Source organism: Hylobates moloch, unplaced genomic scaffold (genome assembly GCF_009828535.3).
Source record: "Hylobates moloch isolate HMO894 unplaced genomic scaffold, HMol_V3 SCAFFOLD_1, whole genome shotgun sequence".
NCBI classification, from domain to species: Eukaryota; Metazoa; Chordata; class Mammalia; order Primates; family Hylobatidae; genus Hylobates; species Hylobates moloch.
The window spans coordinates 112,538,809-112,545,776 of NW_026652276.1; the positions used below are offsets into that span (position 1 = coordinate 112,538,809).

At 40.4% G+C, this 6,968-nt stretch overlaps 1 pseudogene; it reads left to right on the top strand.

Moving 5' to 3' along the window:
* The first annotated feature begins 6,142 nt into the window (after positions 1-6,142).
* On the top strand, positions 6,143-6,637 carry LOC116812162 (probable ribosome biogenesis protein RLP24; annotated as a pseudogene).
* The last annotated feature ends 331 nt before the right edge of the window (positions 6,638-6,968 follow it).

The following is a 6,968-nucleotide window of genomic DNA, read 5'->3' on the forward strand; positions in this document are numbered from 1 at the left end:
ACAATAAATAACAGCGCAGCCAGACATTCGGGGCCACTACCGGTCTCCGCACATTGGTGATAGTGGTCCCCCGGGCCCAGCTGCCTTTTCTTTTATCTCTTTGTCTTGTGTCTTTATTTCTACACTTTCTCGTCGCCACACACAGGGAGAGACCCACTCACCCTGTGGGGCTGGACCCTACAATAATATTTATGTTAAAGAAGACATAATTTTATTTTTGTTTATTTTTTTTAGATGGAGTCTCACTCTGTCACTCAGGCTGGGGTGCAGTGGCACGATCTTGGCTCACTGCAACCTTCATCTCCTAGGTTCAAGTGATTCTCCTGCCTCAGCCACCCAAGTAGCTGGGATTACAGGTGCACACCACCATGCCTGGCTAATTTTTGCATTTTTAGTAGAGACGGGGTTTCACCATGTTGGCCAGGCTGGTCTCGAACTCCTGACCTCAGATGATCTGCCCAACTTGGCCTCCCAAAGTGCTGGGGTTACAGGTGTAAGCCACCATGCCTGGCTGACATAATTTTAAAATAAAGTTATTATAAATAACTAACAATTAAAATTTACTATATGCTGGGTAATCGTCCAAGTTCCTCTTTGACATTAGTTTCTTTATGAATTTCCTGAGGTGAGTAGACATAAAAAATATTCTACACTAGAGGGATTAAACATATGGAGTTTAAATTTCTAAGCTGAGTTTCTTCTAATATAAATTTTTTTAAAAAAATTGATAATTATTCTCACATTTAGTAAGATGCTTTGTGCTATGATGAAAAGTCGAAGTCTGATTTTCTTTAAGATCACATATGAAAACTCTATTAAGTGGAAATTACAAAGATAAAAACATATGACATCTGTCCCTGGTGTTTCTGGAATTTCTGAGTGAAATCTCAATTTCTCCATTATTTCTCAAACGATTTTGACATAAGGCACAAACAGAACATTAAAAATAACATACAGGTCTCAGAAAATTTGCACAGACTGCCACCGATCTCCAAAAGCAAGGAAGGGCAGTAAGATCATGCAGCCCTCCCAAAATAAGCAGAGGACTTTGGCTCTAACTGTGTATGCACTGGAAAATCATTGGAGGGACAGGAGAAACCTTTAAGGATTTAAGAACACTATAAGCATAGGTAGAAAATTTTTCTCTGTGGCCACAAGAGAAATAAAGCTCAAATTCTCAAGAACCAATTCCAGGACAAACACAGTGGCTCATATCTGTAACCAAAGCACTTTGTGAGGCCAAGGCAGAAGGATTGCTTGAGTTTGAGACCAGCCTAGGCAACATAGTGAGACCTCATTTCTACTTAAAAAATAAACAAAATTAACCAGGTGTGATGGTGCATGCCTGTAATCCCCGCTACTTGGCTGACTGAGGTGAGAGAATTGCTTGACACCAGGAGGTCAAGGCTGCAGTGAGCTGAGATTATGAGACTCCAGCTTGGGTGACAGGAGAAAGAGAATCAGTTCTATTGCAGCAGAGCTTCCCAAGCTACATTTAAAACTTTGGTTTTCCATTGACCTTTGGACCTCACACATGTGTTATCTGCTTATTCCTTCCCACCCATCAGGATTTATGGCAATTGTCTCCTCTCTTTTTACATTCCATGTATATTCCTGTTGCTGTACAAAGTAACCAGGTCTTGTTTAAAGACTGTCCATTACACCGATTAATATTTTCCACAATATTAACTGGACTCAGAAAAAAAAAAAAAAAAAAACACAAAAAACTCCCATTATCTCTCTCAGGAGAAAATTAGAACAATAGAAGATGTGTTTAAAGTTTTATCTTTCTCCAGGACTGACTGTAGGCTAGATTCCATCTCCCTTACATGGTGCATTATAAGAAATGATGAAGTAATGAAGAAAACAGTTTATTTCTGCTAAGAAGAAGGTTGATGTTGTTATATTACTAGCATCAACCTGGAATACCACGGGAAGTAAACAAAGAAAGCATAATATTACAGGATTTGAAAAAGAAATGAAAAAAAATCTCTTCAATTCAAAAAACACACACAGAAGTCCAGAGAAGATATATCTGAGGATATGTTCGTAAAGCACCCAGAATTGATAGCCTGGCTGACTGCTGTGAGTATTGCCCTATAATAAGCCAGTCTATAAATACTACATTAGACAGCTGTTTCATAAATAACCAAGTTTCATCAAGAGATCACTGTGCATACAGAGAAACCAAAAAACTTGTCCCCCTTAAAAGAAAAAAAAGAATCTCTAGAAATTTACCTTTAAGAAATAAAGATCTTAGGCCGGGCGCAGTGACTCATGCCTGTAATCCCAGCACTTTGGGAGGCTGAGGCAGGCGGATCACGAGGTCAGGAGTTGGAGACCAGCCTGACCAACATGGCAAAACCCCATCTCTACCAAAAATATAAAAATTAGCCAGGCGTGGTGGTGGGTGCCTGTAACCCCAACTACTCGGGAGGCTGAGGCAGGAGAATTGCTCGAACTCGGGTGGCAGAGGCTGCAGTGAGCTGAGATCGCGCCATTGCACTTCAGCCTGGGCAACAGGGAGAGATTGTGTCTCAAAAAAAAAAAAAAAACAACAGCAACAACAAAAAAACCCTAAGGTAATAATAAAGACTTTCCAAGATAAACAAAATCTGAGCGTGCTCCTCGCAACTAGTACAGTACTAGAAGACATGTTAAAGGGAGTCCAATATGTTGAAAAGTGAAATAATGCAGGACAGTGTCATAAAACCATAGGAAAATATAACACTCTTTTTTAAGGGAAATATTTAGACAGATAAAAAATTTGCTACTATTATAATAATGGTGCACAAAGCTTTTAAAATGTTATAGAATTTGAATAAAAAAAGCATAAATCTTTGTTGATAAGAAATAAAATATTTGTGACATTGATAATAAAATGGCAGATGTAAAGATGTATAGTTATGATTTAATTGAAGTAACTTTATTAGAATAAAATATAGTTATAAATTTAATGTTTTATATACTTTGCATTTCTTAAGATGATCATAAAAATCTTATAGAAACTATATCGAAAGTATGAGAAAGGAATCAAAGCATGTCACTACAAAATTGCCAAAAAAATGAAGACACAGAGCAAATGAAGAAAAACATATCCACAGGAAACACAGAAAAGAAATACAAACCAAATGGTAATAGTAACTTTTCCATTAGAGATTATGTTATATATAAATGGACTAAAATCTTTAATGAAAAGAAATACAATAGCTAAAGGAATTAACAACAAACAAGATGTTACAATACGCTTTCCACAATAGGGTCACATTAGCTCTAAGGAGTTAAATAGGCCGAAAGTATCAGGATGGAAAAACATATTCCATGCAAATAATAACCACAATTTGGTAAAGTAGTCTTAATTATACTAGACAAAATACACATTAAGTAAACAACTGTCACAGGAGACTAAGATTGTCATTTCATAATGGTAAAAAGGAAGAGAGACAGAGGTGGAGAAAGATGGCTGATTAGAACCCTCTAGCAATCATCCCATATAGGAACACCAAATTGAACAACTATTCACACAAGAAAGCACCTTCACAACAACCAAAAATTAGGTGAGTAATTACAGTACCCAGTTTTAACAAAATAGAGGTACTGAAGAGGGTAGGAAAGACAGTCTAGAATTTCCTACACCACTTATCCCTCATTTCCCAGCAGTAAATATGTGGCACAAAGAGAGAATTTGTGTGCTTAGGGGAAGGACAGCAAGGGATTGTTGAACTTTGCATTGAAACTCAGTGGTGCCCTGTCTTAGTAGGAAGTAATCCAAGGCAGAATTTGGCCATTGCCCATGGCGGGAGCACTTTGATCAGCCCTAGACAGAAGAAAATTATTTATCCCAGCACTTGGTACCTGAGTTGTGGCTAGCCCCTAAGGCTAAAGTGCTCTGGAATTTTAAGTAAATATAAAAGGCAGTCTAGGCGGGGCACGGTGGCTCACACCTGTAATCCCAGCAGTTTAGGAGGCCAAGGCGGGTGGATCATGAGGTCAGGAGTTCGAGACCAGCCTGACCAACAACATGGTGAAATCCCATCTCTACTAAAAATACAAAAATGAGCCGGATGTGGTGGCACGTGCCTGTAATCCCAGCTACTCAGGAGGTTGAGGCAGGAGAATTGCTTGAACCCAGGAGGCAGAGGTTGCAGTGAGCTGAGATCACGCCACTGCACTCCAGCCTGGGTGACAGAGTAAGACTCCGCCTCAAAAAAAAAAAAAAAAAAAAAAAAACCCTGGCAGTCTAGAACACAATGATGGCAATCCCTGAGCAAGTTCTGATGTTTTGCTGGGCTCAGAAAAAGTGGACTTAAGTTCCTAGTACTTGGTACACCATGAAGGGTTTCCAGCATCTGTGTCCTCCCTCTGCCCACTTGCAATGCATTTCATCTGAAGATAGGCTCAGAATGGGACGGAAATTTCAATGTCTCAGTGTCTTGTCAGTTGTTTCCCCTGGCTGTGTCTAGTCAGTCATCTTGGCTCCCAATTGAAACTTAGTCTTTTAACAAAACAGACAGTATTAGTCCATTCCCACAACGTTATAAAAATACTAACCAAGACTGGGTAAACAAAGGAGGTTTAATTGACTTACGGTTCTGCATGGCTGGGGAGGTCTCAGGAAACATAATCATGGTGAAAGCAGAAGTAGGCATGTCTTACACAGCAGCAGGTGAGAGAGAGCATGGAAGAACAGGGAAAACTTCCTTATAAGACCATCAGGTCTCAGGAGAACTCACTCACTATCACAGGAACAGCATGGGGGAAACCACCCCTATAATCAAATCACTTCCCACAAGGTCTCTTCGTAAACACCTGGGGATTACAATTCAAGATGAGATATGAGTGGGGACGCAAAGCCTAACTATATCCTTCCACCTCTGGCCTCTCCCAAATCTCATGTCTTTTTGACATTTTAAAACAAATATGCCTTCACAACAGTTCCCCAAAGTCTTAATTTATTCCAGCATTAACCCAAAGGTCCAAGTCCAAAGTCTCATTCGAGAAAAGGAAAGTCTTTTCTGCCCAGCAGCCTGTAAAATTAAAAGCCAGTTAGTTACTTCCAAGATACAATGGAGGTACAGGCACTGGATAAATGCTGCCATTCCAAATGGGAGAAATTGGCTAAAACAAAGAGGCTACAGGCCACATGTAAGTCTGAAATCCAGTGGGGCAGTCATTAAATCTTAAAGCACTGAAATAATCTCCTTTGACTTCGTGTCTCACATCCAGGTCATGCTGATGAAAGAAGAGGTGGGCTCCCACAGCCTTGGGGAGCTTCACTCCTGTGGTTTCGCAGGGTACAGCCCTTGCCCCCTGGCTACTTTCACAGGCTGGCATTAAGTGTCTTTGGCTTTTTGAGGTGCGTGGTGCAAGCTGTTGGTGGAACTAGCATGCTAGGGTCTGGAGGATGGTGGCCCTCTTTTCACAGCTCCACTAGGCAGCAGGTTGCAGTGAGCCAAGATCATGCCACTGCCCTCCATCCAGGGTGACAGAGCAAGACCCTATCTCAAAAACAAAACAAACAAACAAACAAAAAACATACTACCCGAGACTGGGTAATTTTTTTTTCTTGAGACCGAGTTTCGCTGTTTAGCCCAGGCTGGGGTGAAGTGGTGTAATCTTGGCTTACTGCAAACTCCACTGCCCAGGTTCAAGTGATTCTCCTGTCTCAGCCTCCTGAGTAGCTGGGATTACAGGCACCCGCTACCATGCCTGACTAATTTTTGTATTTTTAGTAGAGATGGGAGTTCACCATGTCGGCCAGGCTGGACTCAAAGTTCTGACTTCAGGTAATCCATCCACCTCAGCCTCCTAAAGTGCTAGGATTACAGGTGTGAGGCACTGCGCCCGGCCAAGACTGGGAAATTTATAAACAAAGGAGGTTTAATTGACTCATACTTCCACATGGCCGGGAAGGCCTCATGAAACAATCACAGCAGAAAAGGAAGCAGGCACATCTTACCTAGTGACAGGTGAGAAAGGCTGTGCAAGAGCGGGGAAAACTGCCTTATATCTCTGAGACCAATATCTCTGATAAATATCATTGTAAAAATCCTTAAGAGAATACTAGAAAACCAAATTCAACAACACATTAAAAACATCATTCAACTTCCTCTCAAGCTTGGCAGGGACCCGCGGATTCAACATGCATGTCAAGATGTGTTATTTCTGTTTGGGGCCCACCTACCCTGGCCATGGCATGATGTTCATCCACAATGATTGCAAGGTGTTCAGATTTCGTAAATCTAAATGTCATAAAAACTTTAAAAAGAAGTGCAATCCTCGCAAAGTTAGGTGGACCAAAGCATCCTGTCCAGAAAGCAGCTGGTAAAGAGCTTACAGTGGATAGTTCATTTGAATTTGAAAACCGTAGAAATGAACCTATCAAATACCAGCGAGAGCTATGGAATAAAACTATTGATGCAATAAAGTGAGTTGAAGAGATGATCAAACAGAAACACCAAGCTAAATTTATAATGAACAGATTGAAGAAAAAGAAAGAGCTACAGAAAGTTCAGGATATCAAAGAAGTCAAGCAAAACATCCATCTTATCCGAGCCTTGCAGGCAAAGGGAAGCAGCTGGAAGAGAAAATGGTACAGCAGTTACAAGAGGATGTGGACATGGAAGATGCTTCTTAAAAATCTCTGTAACCATTTATATACATTTGAAAATGGATATTGGTTTATTTTTTACATAAAGTCACTTAAATGGTTTATTTTTTACATAAGGTCACTTACATAAGGTCACTTAAATTGGTTTATTTTTTACATAAGTTCACTTAAATGAAAAGTGATTAAAATATATCTTTCCTACATTGCTATCTACAAAACATCAGATATTACGGATGTTAGATTGCATTCCAGTGTTAAATCTTCACTGATAGGGCCGGGCACGGTGGCTCAAGCCTGTAATCCCAGCACTTTGGGAGGCCGAGGCGGGCGGATCATGAGGTCAGGAGATCGAGACCAT